This window comes from Gadus macrocephalus, chromosome 2 (genome assembly GCF_031168955.1).
Source record: "Gadus macrocephalus chromosome 2, ASM3116895v1".
Taxonomy (NCBI): Eukaryota; Metazoa; Chordata; class Actinopteri; order Gadiformes; family Gadidae; genus Gadus; species Gadus macrocephalus.
In genome coordinates, this window is record NC_082383.1 from 14,832,171 (window position 1) to 14,850,389 (window position 18,219).

Below are 18,219 nucleotides of genomic sequence, written 5' to 3' on the forward strand. Positions count from 1 at the left end.
ATGTAACCTATCCTATAGAAAAGCAATAATAATAAATACAAATAAAAGGCAATTTGTTTTGGCCTACCACAAGTCAACAACACAATGTGTTAAAAATACAGGCCCATTCAAATCAGCTAATTGATGATGAGTGCTTATAGCCTATTCAAATAACGACAATGTTGTTAGATTAATGAAGAACAATTAAATGATAACTGTTGGTTCCTTTGGAGAAATAAGCTAATTGAATAGCGACAACAAAAACAATAAATACACAAGAGACAGGCCGAGGTTGGGAGAAAAGAAAGCAAGGGAGAGATTAGAAGAAGGGCCGCTTGCGGTGTGTAAGGCATCTTAAAGCATTGTGAACTCTGCCTGAACCGAGATTGAAGTCATATGGGCAATAAATCACAGAGCCATCCACTCTCCGCCATTCACAATCTGGGAAATACAGGCCAGTAGGATCTCAAACCGGGGTGTCAAGAGTCGCTGGTGTTTCAGGCTGCAGCTTCCAGCACCGAGCGTGTCTTTTTCCTTACCTTCTCTCAGCCTCGGGCGAACCCAACGCGGCGACAACACCGCATCATATATTATTCCTCATGTTAGGCACCACCGTGGATAATCAATAAATCAACGAATCCTGCTGTTTTTTTTTTTCCTGTTCTTCTTTCTTCTACACTCCCCTCCGCCTCTTTTTTTTTTTCTGATCCTCTCTCTCAGCTATTTAATTCTAACCGGGGCTCTCTGGTCTTGATCCAACAACCAACCAGCCCCTTAGAAGCTACACCCGCTGCCGGTGGTAAGAATCCCGCTCCTCCGGTAATGTCTCGAGACGACGGGTACTTCTTATAGCAGCAGCAGCAGCAGCAGCAGTAGCAGCAGCGCCTCTCGACCGCCACAACACCGCAAAACACAACCAGCCCGGGCTGCGCCGAGGGATCCCCGTGCTACTTCGGGGAGGTGACAGCGGACACCGTGTTGGCGCGACGATTGTCGGAAGCGAGCGGAGGGCGAGCGGGGCTCGAGACACGGAAAAAAAAGTGTAGGGAGGTATACAGTCAGGGAAAACGACACGCGAGCGAACGATCCTAGAGCCGAGAGGCTGCCAGCCAGCCAGCACCCCCCCCCCCCCCCCAGCACCAGTGCGCTGGTAGCCTCGTCCAACTTCCAACGCCGCTTGCTGATAACAATGGCCTCAGATTTCTCCCCCTTTAGCCCCCTGTCGCTCAGTAAGTCAGCTCGGCGGTGGCGGAGGAGACCGTCACACCAGCAGCCTCGGACAGGCGGCCCCCTGAGAAAGGAGGGCCTGCCGCGGAGAGTCGACCCATCTCATTTTGCGGGCTATTATATTGTTCTCATTTCTGTATAGTCTGTAGGTATAGTGTGCGTTGGTTCCTCTTGGGTTAAGGGGGGGGGGGGCTCTTCTTCCTTTCTTCGTCGGGCTCCGCGTTTCCCTCTGGCCGGTTGTTTTAAGGCCTATGGGGGGTTATTCCGAAGGTAGTGCCACGGCGGTGGAGCAGCAGGTGTAGCCTTATATTTCCTCGGCTCGGGTTGAATGTGTTGTGTTGACAACGCAGGCCTCGTATCAGCATCGCTTACTGGGGATAACTGCGATCGACTCACGAACGCCTTGATTCTCCATCACACACCGCTCAGTGGCGGCTTCATGAACACTCACTCAGGAAATATGCAAATTCCACCAAGATGAGATAAAAGGGTGCTATATTCACTCAAGTTAGGCTACGTTAGATCATATTAGGTGGAAAAATAAATAGGCTGTAGGTTACAGTATAGGCTAATCATCCATGTATATATTACCACACTCACAGACACCCATTCCAAACACAAACACGCAAAAGCGCAGGCACGTGGATGTGCGTGCATAAAACACCTTTTAGTCGAGTGGCAGCTGTTATGGTGCTTTAGCTCCGTGAATAAAACCCCCGTTTCAGAACATCGGGATTAAGTGAAAGGATATTATTAGAGATTGCATTGGGTCGCTTATATAGGTGTTGCTATACCGTACAACTCATCAGCACCAAATGGATATTCAGGAAATTAAATCAGAGCTTTGGTGCGTTGCTCCGAGCATAACGATTCATTACAATTGTTTGCATATGTAGCAAACATTACCAAAACAGAGGTGAAAGAGGTGAAGCCATAGAGCCTACTGATAGAATAGGTCAAAGAATACGAGTAGTCGAAGCAGAAGTGAGGCAAAAATACAAATGCCTCTCTTCAGAATGTAGTGCATCAAATAAACACATCTCACACTTGGCTTTCTCACTCACTGGCCACAGTGTTTCTGTGTATTATTCAGGATGTAACCGCTGTCGATTATGGCGGGAGATTTATGACATATCTCACATCTCTGCATCGTATAGTGTGTGTGTGTGTGTGTGTGTGTGTGTGTGTGTGTGTGTGTGTGTGTGTGTGTGTGTGTGTGTGTGTGTGTGTGTGTGTGTGTGTGTGTGTGTGTGTGTGTGTGTGTGTGTGTGTGTGTGTGTGTGTGTGTGTGTGTGCGTGTGTGTGTACGTAGTTGTGGGCAAGCAGGACAACTTTAAATAGATATCACTTGGTGTGAGGTTTTGAAAAGAACTCGGTGTAGGTGGAAGGCAGGAGACCAGAATGTCGTTGTCTGCAACTTTCTCTTAAAGAGACCCTGTGTGAGAACAAGGGATTTGCTAACTCGTCCTAAACTGAGCTAAACGAAAGCCTGTTGGTTCATTAACCAAAACTCATTCGAGTTTTGTTCTTGAATACGTTTGCTTTTTGACCTCTCCATTTGTTACTCCAACAGAAGGTGTATAGAAAGATATTACATTTGGAGTCTTGACTATAACGAGACATGTAATCTTCTTAATGAAGAACAACAACAACAACATCAACACATAAGCTATCATATTCTCTTTAAGAATAGACTACTTATTTGAGCGGTGATATATAAGCCTATTGCCCACTGTAAGCGATTTTGGCCGTCAAAAAACTATTAACAACTAAAAATGTTAATTTAAATATTAATTAGGCCTATTAGTATACAATAGACAACTCTTTTCGATCAAAATATATGAACTTGTTTTTACCATCACCATACCATTTTATGTGTAATATTGTGAGACTATAGGGCATAATCGAATGTACTCGTGTTTGAGGTTTCAAAGATTACTGAAGGTCATTAAGGCCCAGGCCTACATGACGCCTGGTGAAATGGAAATGTTGTGTATTCTCTGTGCCAGTGTAATGAGGCCATTTACAAATGATGTTCCGAACAGAAAACAAATGTCTTATGATCGCCTAATAGGAGAGTAACTAACGAATATTCCCCTTCGCTACAATGATCGAGAAGGCCTACAGCAAATTTGCCATAGCCGCAACCAACATCAAAATAAAATTGGACTACCCACAGTATCCATACTACACACAAACTGAGAATGAGTATATAGAATATATATTATACATATATCTTATACAGCAATATAGGACCACAGCATAAAATCATGCATTATATCAAACATGTTTCTTCCGTTATCGAGGATATTAAGATTAATTTTCATATGCAACTATGGTGTAGGCCACTAGGTAGGTCTATACTCAAACGAGCTGCAACACAGATATAAATATGATAATAACAATAACAACAATTAATCGAATGATTAATAGGCCGATACTTAAAAGGCCTCCATTGGGGTTGGATTGAATTGCAACACAAAAAAAAAACATTTCGCCGGTCAATTTATTGGGAAATCCAGCCTATAGCCTGGATTTTGTATAAATATTTAATCATTTTCTTTCCTATCCAAATTAAATACAATTATGTGTTGGAGAAAATAGATTCAGTGACCTAATAACAAAATGAATAGAAGCCCGAAACATTACCAGCACGGTTCCAACATTCAATAGGTATTTATGAAGACCAATTTTTGTACTCACCGAGAGACTTTTTATTTTGTGTTGTTTTGAGTGAAGAAAACGGCTTCCACAAAGCTCCTCGTCCAAACTGCTGGGTGGCAGCGATGGGGAAAGCAGGAAGGGAAAAAAAGAAAAATATAGAGAAGCGATGAAAGGAGGGGTCTTTGGAAATCCGAGAGTGCAAGAGACCTCTTGTAGATCAGCAGGACGGGTTGAAAACGGGACAGAACCGAGAGCAACGGCGTGTGTAACCTTTACTCATTATCTATCATTATTTAAATTACCACAATAAATATGCCATACAAGTATAGTGCACATTTGTGGCCTGTTCAGGTATAACTATCTGGAGTTGCCTGCAAGTAAGTTTCGCTACAATACAAATAGCTAAAAGCCATGGTGCAAATAGCAGGCCTTGGCTATAATAGGCCTATGTCAAATTCTATCAATTTAAAGACGGAGACGACAATATAATCCTATAGATTAAAGGCCCGAGCCAACCAAAAACATAAAGGCCTCACATCTAAAAATGCAATCATTCATTTTAATTCGTTTCATTCAGTAGGCCCATCATTTTAGTTGAATTTATGCGTAAAACACAAGCAACCACCAATAATCATAATGATTAGCAATAAAACAATTAGGCAAATATAATTAAAGGCCTAATGAAGTCATGCCCTGTATAGTAACGTAGGCTACCAATAGTATAAAGGTCATGAGTATCTTCAACATCGGTACCTTTTGAAGGAAAATACATCTCATAGACCCGAGAGGTAAGGTGTGAATGTTGCGTTAAACGAAGACTACCCAAATCCAGAACGCAGCAAAGTGTGCAAATTTGCCCAAAGAGAACAACCAAGACAATCTAAGCGTGAACGCAAAAGAAGAATATCCTCCAAGAACCAAAATAGAGATTGAGAGAAATTAGCATCCATATCCGAATGCGCGGATCTTCCGTCAGTAAACGTTTTTTTAAAAAAGTGCAATAATTGAATAGGATCCACTCTGTTGTGGTAGAAGTGGCGGAAAAAATCACTGTCCGTGTTGTTGCATAGCGGCTGTTATTACTGCTGGAATAAAATCGTTGGCCGCTTTGCTACTCTGTTTCTTCTCCTGACAGCTTCCCCCAAACACATAAATCAAAACCAAGGATCGCCGACCTCCCCACTACTAGCCTACTACTACTACTACTACGGAGGCCTGCGATGCTGCAATAAAGTTATTTATTGTATCCTTCCACGACATTCACACACACACAACTTTGGCTACCTTCCATGATTATCGTTAAGGACAGGGGGTATTTTCCTCTTCCCTCACGGGTAAACCTCGGTGGTGTTCGGGCCGCCTTCTACCCTTGCGACCCAGAGCAGTTGACTAGTCTAAAGTTGCCTAGAAAGTGATGCCGGGTCGACGCTGCCCCTGTCGACTAGCTTAGCCAGCTAGCCTAGCCCCCCGAAACAAAGGGAGGAGGTTGCTTTCAGTTCAAGAACAGCTGATGAGACACATTTTTGTCCTCCCAAAAAATGCTTTTTTTCACAGAGCCCTTTCTAATTCAATCAAGAGGTTTCACCTTTTAATTAAACAATACTCATTAAGATGGAAATTAAACAAATACGAGCTATAAATACCCCCCCCCTATAGTTGTATGCCTAATTTGACAAATGTCCATTAAATGCATGCATGAAAATGCAACAGAAGCGAGATATAACATTTACCTAAGTTAAAAAAAGAGCCTGACAGGGCGATATAATGTAGGCCTATACATGTAACACATGAATCGTAAAATCATACTGCTCCTGCTCCTGCAGCCTAAACAACTTAACACAAGCTCAGCTTTGTCTTTCTTTTTCTTTCAACTACTTTATCAGCATTATACTTCTTTATCTCCTGTGGTCTGGTGGTGCGGTCACAGGGCGCATACACACCCACACATACACAGTTCAGGACACGCCTTGATATGGCAATAGTAATTCAGGGCTAAATGTGACCTATCATTTACCAGTGTGTTGGGGTCTTGGTTTTCTAATATAACCAGCCTGGCGGGGAAGGGACGCTGCCAGCAACACAGAGGAGACAGATTGTTGCAGAGCTCTCCAAGTGACCTTTGGCACCGAAGAGTATAAATAAGTCACTGTGTTTAATGATCAATCAACAAACCAACTGCTTAGGAATCCCTGTTTTATAGCCCATTTTATGTGTTTACCAATTCATTACATCCCAATGCTGGCTACTGTTATGGCATCTTGGCTTCACATTTATTTTCACTGACTGAAATAGGAGATTTGTTGTGCTTTGAGAAGACAACAATTTGAACCTTTGCTTAAGGTAGAGGAACCTACTTAAAGTGAGTGATAATAATATAAAGAAAGATAGACTCATGGACGTGAGTCATAAACAAACAAACAAACCAATACATATGGCAAATTCCAACTAATGTAGTCAAAAAGCTAAATGAACACAATGTGAGGGAGAATGCAGGCTACTCATCAGTTCAAGAAAAAAGCTATGGACTCTGAAGAAGATGGGAAGATTTGCACAGTGGATACAATACAACTTTTCCACGATAGAAGGAGCCAGCGCAAACAGACTCAAGAGATCACTGCTCTGCACACCTGTCACAATGATAGGATAACATATATCATGATACAATTGGCAACATTCTTGGTCTTAATATCCTGTTGTTATTGTTCTTCTTTTCATTTGTATTATCAATATTATTGCCATTATTATTGTAATAAATCCCAATAAGTGCACTCTGGTGTTTCCATCTACTTGATGGGACCACACAGCACCATCACCACCGACACAATCAGGCCAAGTGATGACAAACTTGCCTCCAACCATAGAGATAGTCTGTATTGCATCTCCTCTCCTTTCCCCAGCTCTGGTAGGGGGATACCCACGTTTCAACACCAACCGGTTGTGGTGCTGGCCATCCGGCGCAAGTATGCAAAAGGAGTTTCACAATGAAAGGAGAGGACAGAAAGAAAAGATTGAGCAAACAAGGTTGGAGGACCACCGGGATACTTTGTGACTCTATGAAGAAGCACTGCTGTATTGTACTTTACTTTATTTTACTTTATTATTTATTTTACATTATTTACATTTCTATTTGGTATACTGTTGTTCTTGTTCTATTTATATATTATTTATTTTCTCGAATGCACCAATTGGGAAAGCTTACTAAAAATTTCGTTGTACTTCACTCGTGCAATGACAATAAAAGGCTTTCTATTCTATTCTATTTCTATTCTAAGAGATTGAGGAGGGGAGGAATAAGCAGACGCGATGTGTGTTGTCACTCAACATGGCTGGAGGATGGGGTAGGCATTCTTACATTTATATTAGAGTTACCGTTGAATATATTTGAAGCAGGAAACAGATATATAAGAGAGAGAGGGGGAGAGAGAGGCCAGAGAGAGAGAGAGAGAGAGAGAGAGAGAGAGAGAGAGAGAGAGAGAGAGAGAGAGACAGAGAGAGATAGAGAGAAAGAAAGAGAGAGAGAGAGAGAGAGAGAGAGAGAGAGAGAGAGAGAGAGAGAGAGAGAGAGAGAGAGAGAGAGAGAGAGAGAGAGAGAGAGAGAGAGAGAGAAAGAGAGAGAAAAGTGTCTGGGTCCAAATTGGTGTTTGATTAAACCCCAAGGCTAACTGATCTCCTCAATGCATGCAGGTTGGTCTGGCTCCTATGCACTCAGTCTATTATTAAACATCCCACTTGTAAAATTGAACTTCCATTTCATTCACTGAGTCCCCACGACCCCGACTGCACACATGGGGGCCTATCAATCAGTATGCTTGGTGATTTAAGATTGGACTGGTTCAAAAACTGTAGCAGAATTATGTAGTAACAAATTGCATTACATAAATACATCAACCTAGATAACTTATTCAAAATGTACATGCTTTCTCTCCATTGGAAAATAGGGATTTATTATTCCATAGAGTCTATAAACCTCATTCATAACGTGGGTCAAATGTGGAAGAACGCGATAAATAGTCCTATTAACGTCAAGTCAGTCCGCATGAGATTAGACTGCATTAACCTGCATTCATATTTTTGAGATTATTTCACACAGAGAGTTTGTTGTGAACGAAATTGCAGAAAGGGCTTTGTTTGTAATTTAGTACGCAGCACATTTCTGGCTGCCGAGACCAACTACATACAGCGTGTTTGGGCATGTCAACACCACTATGTTCCTCAATCACGATGGTTGAGTAATGGGTTACTTAAGGTATCAAACACCTCAGACGTATTGTTTCGTAACAAAGTAGGCTGTGGTTGTTTGTGTTGTCCCTTTGGTTCCAGGTAGTGACTCATGGCATTTGAATCAGTTGGCTAATCTTTAAAATGTAGATATAACAGGGAATAATAAAGACACTGAAAACATGAGCTTCTTGGAGTAATCCATAAAACTTTTGACTGGAAATAGGATCTGTAGCTATTTTTGTCTTCATGAGTATTCCAATGTATACCAATACCCAATTTATTTATTTTAATTAGTAGTCGTCAGAGTCAGATTTTTGTGTAATTCGGACCAGTAAAGAGAATGATTGTTTGGACAGCTGTTGTCTGTACAGAACTTTGAGGTATTAGTAAAGTCAAACAGGGTCCACTAACTATCCTGTTTTCAGCAAAAAAGGTAGAGAAATGTTGGGGCAATTTGGACATTTGGGATGGTTTTCCTTGGGTAGGGTTCTAATAACCTCTAAATGCTGATCCTCAACACTTTGGCCCACCTACAACAACCAATTTTGACCTTACAAATTTGAGATATAACTCACATTGGAATCTTTCAGTTATGGTTTAAACCTCTTTGAAATAACCTGAGAATTTGTATTAACCTATCAGTATCAAAAACTTTAAGCACATTTGATTACATGCAAAACATTTAGTTACATTGGTATACATTGATACGTTCTTTCTGTTTACCCTTTGTATACACCTCAATACATAACTCTTTTCCAGATACAATTTGAAATCAATGAAATTCGGTATAGTTCTCAAAGGATTTTGTGCAAGTTCACTTTGTAAAGTTTCACTATAGCACCTTAAAAAAACACACATTCCATTCCCTTGAGCAATGTCATGCTCTTCTATTTGACAGCATACATCAGAGGAGACCTGCATCAGCTTGGACTTATTTAAACTCTTTCTTTATGCACTTTTTTCAATAAAAAGTGGTTAGATACTAGGGTAGTATTAGGTAGTAGGTAGTATTGCTTTAAGTTTTATTTAATTGAAACCCGTTTCCCCCCTCGCCATACGTGTCCCTTGCTCTGGGCAGTGTGAGCACTTTTGAAAGACTCCAAATACTTCCCTCTAGCGTAACAAAGTCCTGCCATCAGCTCCTTCCTTTGACAGAGTTAATCGTTATCAGAGATGCTAATCTTTAACCTAGAACTCAAAGAGTGCTTTTAGTGAGGGGGGTTGTGAATGTGCATAGTTGTGTGCATTTTTTTGTATGTGTCAGTACTTGGAGGGTCACCGAGGGACAAGAAACTGAGTTGGTCAATTTGCTGCTCGCGGCTGCAAGGCCAACAAAGATGAGACAGAATGTCTCTCAGCAAATGGGAGGATAGGTGTGGTTGTCTGTGTGTGTGTATGTGTATGTGTATGTGTGTGTGTGTACTGACTGTACTTTTGATTATTAAATATACTTTACAATTAAGTTATCTGTCATGTAAAAAGTGATGGGGTAACCCTGATAATGTTTAAACGTTATTATTACCTTAATTCCTTAATTGTCAAATGTGGACTTTAGTACTTTAGTCCGCCTATTTTCCCCACACGTATTCTTCATTGTTCCAGAATTCCAATAATCACCATATGTTAGTTTCTGGAAAGCAACTAAAGACTTGGTTGAAGTCTAGTTTAGCTTAATGTGCCGTGAAATAATGTTAGAAATCCAGAAAAAACGTATTGATTTCTATTGTCTTCAAGTCTTTCTGACTCTGGACAAATCAGAACCTACAAAGTGGCTGAAGAGTTAAAAAAAAAAAGTACAATTATATTTGAAGGTAGCTCTGACTATGGAGTATCGACTCTGAATTATTATATTAGATGTCTGGCAATGTTTGACAAGGTTTGATGTTGTTGAAAACAGCTTAGAAGCCTAATTGTTTTGGATGTACAACAGTCCTGAGGATGAATTGAGCCTGTATCTGTTACCAAACAAGACCTTTCTTTGATGACACATGGATTGAATAAAACAGCAAGTTGATGTAACATAATCATGATGCCGGGCCCACAACAATCAGGCCTGGTTTTAGGGATTTCCCTGCCAGAGATAGCACCCCTTTGAAACACATCCAAAGCTTTTAGCTTCTACAGATCTGTACTTGCGGTTACCTGGTTTTCATTTCAATTTTGTTTGTATATTGAACTAAACAGTTTTCATCTGGATATTTAGGATTAGGTTTTACATTGGAAACCCATAAGGAGACACTTATAATCCTATGGTTATTTAAATATTAGAACAAGTCAATGCTAAAGTGCTAGTAAGGCAAAGGGGAACGTTGGGCAAATATTTTATAGCAACAGTACCAAACATTGGATGACTCCTGAGCCAAGATGGTTCCAGGACCTCTATTGAGTATTTCCTTGTGATGCCATAGACCACTGTGTTGGCGTTCCACTTTAATTTGGGCTTTGTCTTAGATGCATTATTAGCAGCACAAATAGATTTTTTTTTTAATTGTATTTGATTCTTGCTTACAGTTTCGTGATCATTAACATCTTGTTTGGTCTTCCTGATATTGTGGGTAAATTGAGGGTCACATAATATTTCCATTAGCTGGTGAAAAATGTGCAATGCAATTAATGTTCAATTAATTTCTGACAATGTTGCATTTAATTAACTTTGTTTGGCAATGCATGGTGGTGTTCTCATCAGACATGTACCAGACATCAATTCTGTCCCTTTGGCCATTTGCTGTTTTTGTTTTGTGTGTGTTGTCTTATGTTTGTGTGTTGTCTCATGTGTGTGTGTGTGTGTGTGTGTGTGTGTGTGTGTGTGTGTGTGTGTGTGTGTGTGTGTGTGTGTGTGTGTGTGTGTGTGTGTGTGTGTGTGTGTGTGTGTGTGTGTGTGTGTGTGTGTGTGTTTGAGTGTGTGCCCGTTGTCGCAAAGGTATGGACATTTGTGATTCTCAGAGAAAGAGAGGCGGGAGGGGGGCTTGAATAAAAAGCGCGAGCGTCTTCTTGAGTAAGCAATCTTTTCACAGGGCAATAAATCACAGTTGTACTAAGATGCGTCTTCGTTTTTTACACCTTGCCATCAGTTCTCTATTCACTGCGACTCACTCAACCCCCTGCCCGACTCGCGCGCGCGCACACACACACACACACACACACACACACACACACACACACACACACACACACACACACACACACACACACACACACACACACACACACACACACACACACACACACACACACACACACACACACACACAAGCTGCCTCTCTCTCTAAACGCAAGACGCAACTGCACTTTACGCCGTGAGTAAATTTCTTTTTAAATGATAGTTGCACGCGGGGGAAGGCTAATATTAATGTCTCGACAGACAAACAGAGAGGTGAGGAGAGAAGGAGCGGAGAGACCGAGAGGCGGACAACGGGAGATGGACCTCGGGATAGAGGTAACAGCATGACAGGGAAGGCGCGGGGGAGAAAGAAAGAGAAGAAACAAGGCGCCCTTTTTCTCCCATATCGGTTACCTATTTTAAAGCATCTGTCTTCTGGTGCCTTGGAACGTGCGCCAACGTGCACACACACAAATAGAGAAGCGATAAACAAAGTTTTAGGATTTTTGGTATGGCCGGCATATGGAAACACCCCATGGATGGGATGTTGACGAGACCGGGGTCAAACAACAGATAATTAATGAGATGTAGAACGGCGGAGCGCGTGGGATGGGACACATCAGGAAGACACGCGGTTTAAACGGAGCATGTGGGTGGCAGCATCATGGATCCGCACAGCTTACCTGCCCTAATGACTTTTTTGATATGCCTTTTGTCTTCAGTCTTGTTTTCCCGGGATGCGGGGCCGTGGCAGCTGGCTAAGGAGAGCTTCTGTTTTTGGACACCGTTTGTCACCAAATGGACACTGTTTGGAGTCTTAAATCTGTGGGGAGCAGATAAAATCCCCTTCTCGTAAAATCTTGGATATCTAATTTTCTTGGGTGCAACGTCGCCCACCGTTGGTATAGGCCTAATTATTCATATTAGCCTAGGCTATATATTTTTCTTTCGGTCCATAACGTTACTGAAAAATATATATAGTCTATAGGCCTATATATAGCCTATATTACTATTATTTTTACATTGTTGTTAACCAACAATGTATACAACGTACTTTTAATTACCATTTGGCCTGCTGGTTAAGACGTTGCTAAAACAAACTCAACACCGTGTGTTTGAGTGATTTATTGGTAACTTTTGGGGAAGTTATAAATCTCTAACCAGTAGCCCGGACCATAAATCTAGAGGCAGGAGCTTCGCTAATTGGCGGTGAACTGCTCAGACTGGGGCTCCAGGTCCTGAACGGGCGCTCGCCTGCAAAAAACGGTCCTATAGTCGCCGGTATGGTTTCAACAACTCTGACTTTTTCTAATTCATCTAATTTCTCGGATTTGAACATACAAACGTAAATAACTAGAAAAAAACTTGAAAATTTTAGGTTAGCAATACTATTTTTGCCTCGCGTGGTGTATGGGCATATCCCATGGATCTGTCTCTTCAGTCGAGGATTGAGTCGAGACAGGTCCTGCTATCACTCACCCTTTTTACTCGTAGCCTCTCCACCCTGGCCTGTGGGCTATTGTGTTTTTGCGTTAGCTATAACTCTTCGTCAAACTTAACAATCGTTTAAGGACAAACCGTGAGTTCGATTCCCTTATATCCTATAACTCTTAAATTCCTTTGGTGGGCATAGCGCTTCCGGTCAATTTGACCGTTAACCTGCATGCATGTGGACCTCATATAAATAAGGATAGGACTAATAAACCAAATTTTGACTCACAAAACCACACTCACATGCCACCGTCTGTCCGCGACCCTCTCCACTCCAATTCGCCTGCTTTCCTGTCTATCCTCTTCTCGCTCTCTGCTTCTCCCCATGAAATGGTCAGCCGTGAGTGTATATAGGTGGTTCTCTCGGTCTGTTCTGGCAGATTGACACGGTGAACTGCTGGTGAACCGGTTTGGACTGACAGGACTACCACCGGGTTAGCGCAAAAGGGTTTCTGTTTCTGTTCTGCCAATAGGGAGTCCGGCTGTGTGCTGCAAGAGGAGTTAGCAGAGCGACCTCCACTGAGCCAGATGGAGCGTATTAGAGGCCTATATTGTGTGCTTAAAGCCAAGCATCCCGCACACAGGGGAGAGGGACAAGATTCATGAAAAAACACTTTTATTTCAGGAGTTTAAGTTAATCTCATAAAGAAACGTGTAATTTAAAATGGAAACTCGTAATAAGACTATTTCAGGAAGCAATCCAATTATCATTATCAATGCATCCCGTCGTGTTTGTAAAAGTGCACACATGTGAAGTAGCCTATATGTATCATAACAGTTTCGCATGTATAATGACATGAGTGCAATATTGTTGGTCGGTCTGAATTGTGTATATGTAGGCTATTTCTTAAGAAGCTGTATTTGACATCCGTTTATTGTTTACATCATCCAGTATCCTCGATTGACGAATTGGTTGGTTTGTTTGACATTCAGTAGCTGGAATAAGTTCAAGAAAATAACCTTATCTCAACACCATTGCCTCTGTAATGCGGTCGAGTCCTCTCTTTACGAGTCTATTTGCGTTGTCTGCCCACGCGTATAGACACGAGGAGTCCCACTGCTCCACAGTGACGAAGTCTGAGGAATATTTCTAGTGTCCTTGTTATTGTTGTGGTTTTTTTTTTAAATGAGAAAGATGTAGGCCTACATGTGGAAATCGAACAACGACAGATAAATCAAAGAGAAAGAGGGAAGTTCAATTACACCGATGCAAAAATCACCCTGCTCGTAATGAAAGAGAAAAGAGAGAAAAGCCCGAGCCAGTCTCCCTCCGTGTGGAAACATTTTCGACTGGGTTCTTATCGGGCTCTTGCATGCAGCTCCCCGGCTCGGTAACAAAAAAAGGGAAAAAGCACCGCTCGCGGGCTCTGGATATGGTTTCAACCGGTAATTTTTCATGCTCTCTGAATCACGATTGTGTAGACGATTCTAAATTAGCGCTAGGTTTCTTATTGATTTATTTCTGAACGGCTAATCATCCCCACGCGAGAAGACCCTGGAAATACTGGCCACATTTAGCCTGAGAATGCACTTCTGCTTATACAAAAGCTCAGATTATTATGCTTATATAGGCCTAATAATGAAAATAACAATAACAATACCATTAACAATAAAATAATAATAAAAACATTGATTATAATAATAATATAACATTTTAACCAGTTTAGGCCGTTAAATAAACCATATTTATTTGTTTGTTTTAATATTCGCCTCCTTAACGTCTAGGGTTGTAGATTTATAGCACATTATTATTATTTATTTACATTACTGGAATAAAATAAAAACTTGAATTAGTGGTTGTAGTCCTCCAATGAGCATTTGTATTTGAGCTCCACTAAAACGCGTGTGATGCATGGTTTGTTGTATCGTGGCCATTCAGTTGGACCTTCTCTCCATGAAAACTCTTGTACCGCCATGCAAATTGGTGGATTTGAATCATTTTTAGAGCGAAGGTATTTTCCATCGTTTTCATTGGGTCGACTTCAGTATTACCTTATAGTACCATCCGCATTAAACATTTTTTCGATCATATTTCTTTGCCTAGGCTATAGTTTTGCCCTTTTTACTAAGACGAATCTGCTGTTGGGTGATAAAACGCGCAAAAATGAAGTGACCGATCTGCTTTTCCTTGTATTTATTCATGTATCTTTTGCTTATTTATCCACGTTTTAATCGTCGCCGTATTTCTTGGTGGCCTGTTCACGGGGAGGACCACACCGCTGCCGGTCATGGCCGCATTGTGTCGGCGCCGCCCTTGCTGTGGTGCGTGGGAAGACGTGGGATGATACACCTTGAGCAACGTCTGTCCGCGTGTCTGCCCTTTGTGTCCGGTGCAGCACAATGACGGAACCATTTGAGTGAGAAAAGCCTCAATAAAACGGAGAGATCAAACTGACGCGATTTGCGTTGTTCGGGTGCATTAATTTCTTGTATTTCAACTGTGCAGCTGATTTTTGATTTTTCGGATTGCGTTTTTTCTTTGTTCCGCCGTTTATCGCAGAATCCTCACTTCACACGATCGTCAAATTCGGTTTTAGGTTTATTTCGGCTTGAAATTTTTTTTTACCTATAGGGCCATTCCTAACAGGATATACCTACTGCTTGATCAATTATTTCTCCTTCATATTAAACTGATGTCACAGTGAAATGGGTTATTGTGACTTTGACTCTTTCTGTAGCCTATTGTTGAATGTGTTTTGAATTTTGCAGTGATTTTCCAATGATATAGGCCTACACAGAGAGAAACAATAACAGAGTTCAATACAAAAATGTGGTGCCATTAGGAATTCTTAGTCTATTAAAATAGGCCTAACTAATTTGATATTTTGCCTTTGATTATGGATCAGACATTTTCCTCTCGGATCTGACCAGACAGACTTCGAAGCCACCTGAACGGCTATTAAGGGTTGTTTCTAGTTTTCAAAGCCTTAGTTGTCACTATATTCAGATATGACACGGAGATACACGGCGAGATGCAAAAGGATGAGAGAAATCACGTCCCTCCCCTCCCTCTCCTCCTTGTTTTTGTTTTTTTCTAGGTTCTCATCCGATCTCGTCCCTCTCGTCCCTGCGATGTCCACATAAATGAGCCGAAAGATTGTTTTTGACACAGCAGCGGACAACAGCGGCCGCGGCGGGTATACAGATTTTGAAAAGTGCTGCGCCTCGCTGCTACCGCCATTAATATGTTACTGCCGGCTAATTTAGTTACGATAGGGTAGGCTACGCATTAGAGGAGATGACTAAGTAGAGGGGCGGGTGGTTCGAATGCAGAAGAACTCCAACCACTCAAATTGGAAAATAGATTTGCATGCACGCCCATGTGGATGTGTTCACCTAATCCTATCTAGGCCTGGTTACATAATGTTTTTAATGCATGGGAACAATTTGTGTTTTTTTATTATTTGTATTATTGTTATTATTATTATTATTATTAATATTAATAATATTACGTTATTATTGAACATTATTATCAGTATCAATATTATTTATGTTGTTGTTGTTTTGATGTCAAAGACCCACTTCTGTGTTATATTATCAAACAATAAAACTATTTATCTCTTCTTTGATTGTTTTACTCTTTTGACGCGCATGAATGGATTGACGAGATTCCGACTGTCACCTATCCAGCGTTACCCCTGCCAGGGGAACGGGTGGGCAGAATCAGCGGGGACACAATACCCTGTTGAGCTTGTCTCATCGGAGCTACTCCTCCCATACAGACAGCATCATGCAATAGATAAACATGGTTTGTGCCAACAGCATAACAATCATGAGTTTATATTGCCTTGCTAACTGAATCAGCATGGTCGAATGAATGGCTTCACAGGATCTTCTGAAAGGGTTTTGGCTATTAAGATTCTATATTTTAATACCCTCCCCCCCACTCCCCCCACCTCCCTCCCCCTATACAAATCACGAGGGGTAGCATGCGTGTGCAGGCTATAGTCTAATGTGGAAAAACACCAACACCAACACCAACATACAGACAAAAACAGAGGAATGGAAAGGAGAAACGGGTGACATTTGCAGTTTAGACATGAAAACGACCTTATCCACCCCGTATTCTCTCAAAGCCACATGCAAAAGGCAGAAGAGGGGTTGCCGGTGAAGGCTCTGAGCAAAGGCAGAGACAGCGAGTGCTGACATGAAAAATGTTGCACAGTTCCACTAGAAGTCCAAAGAAAACAGTCTGGGCAGAAAAGCTTAGACTGGAAATCTCACGTATATTGCAACCGATAGTATTAGGAAAGTCAACGGAGAGCCAATATGCAATGTAGGCCTATAGGCCACCATCAATCGCCGTATGAAATATAAGAGACTATTTGTATACGACTCAACTAGTCCAAACTCTGCCTGGTACTACAAACTGGCTGGTACTGTAGTTAGCCCATCACATAGCCTACATCCATGCACATTGCTGTTGCCTCTATATATTAATATATTAAAGTTGCAATTCAAGAATTGCAATGTATAGGCTACTTGGTTACTGTTACAACCAGACCATATGCTTGAAATAAAACTCCTATTCTGACATGCTTCCCGCCTCATGTATCATTCCTTTTCTCTGACAAACATCAACCAGCAGAAACTCGTAATGGAGGTATTGCACCAAATAAACTAAACATATGAACAGCACCAGCAAGAAAAAGAATCCATTTTCTGGACAGAATGCCATGTTGATCCGGCGCCATTCCAATCCTCACAAGAAACGTGCAGGTAACAACAACGAGAAAGCTAGCATTCAAGATAAAAAACAAAAAAACAAGACCATTAGGAATATGGGGAATGGATTTTAAAGGCAAAACACAACGCATCGCTCGGTCGACAAAGAGGAAAGACTCCTAAGGATGGCTTGGAGGAAAGCGAACGGGCATAAAACGAATAAAAGAGCAAATGAAGACGCGACAGGGGCGGCGAGATCCTATCCCTTCCCTCCTCTCTCTCTCTCTCTCTCTCTCTCTCTCCTTCCCCTTTCATGTTCTTCCGCGTTCCGGTGTATCATCAGTCCATCGACCATCATTTTTACCCACTCCCCAGAAGTGGAGAAAAATGATTTATCGCGGCCAGGACCATAAACAACAGCACTCCCTCACAAACACACAATGGCAGCCGCGGCCGCACGCTGACACTCTACCTCACTATAAATCAAGAGAAGGAGCTAGCTGAAATGAAGGAGGGAAAGGGAGAGGGATAGACAGAGAGAGTCAAGGGGGATATAAAGACATATAGAGCAAGATAGAATGGGATGGGAGAGCGATGAAGAATCATGTCCAAGTGTTTTTACTAAAAATACAAACAGCTATCGGCTATGATTGCATTAAACTGACTTGCAGGAGAGCAGCTGGCAGCCTATACCCCCACGTATCTCTTGCCTCGGCGTACACACAGTGATGATGAAAGGAGGTGTAAACAAGACATCACATGCACAGGGATGGTCAAAATGCAGAATAAGAGTAATAACAAGGAAAGTGTGGACATATTTACCACGATGTTACAACATGATATAATTCATGTACAGTGCTGCAGGAAAATAT

General features: G+C 41.6%; 1 protein-coding gene across 1 annotated transcript in view; it reads right to left on the bottom strand.

The window, feature by feature from the left end:
- hoxb3a (homeobox B3a) overlaps window positions 1-18,219 on the bottom strand; it is a 56,730-nt gene that overhangs the window by 7,866 nt on the left and 30,645 nt on the right. The window contains 1 exon segment of the mRNA XM_060043207.1: window positions 3,910-3,976. The gene's annotated coding sequence lies outside the window, so the exon portion shown is untranslated.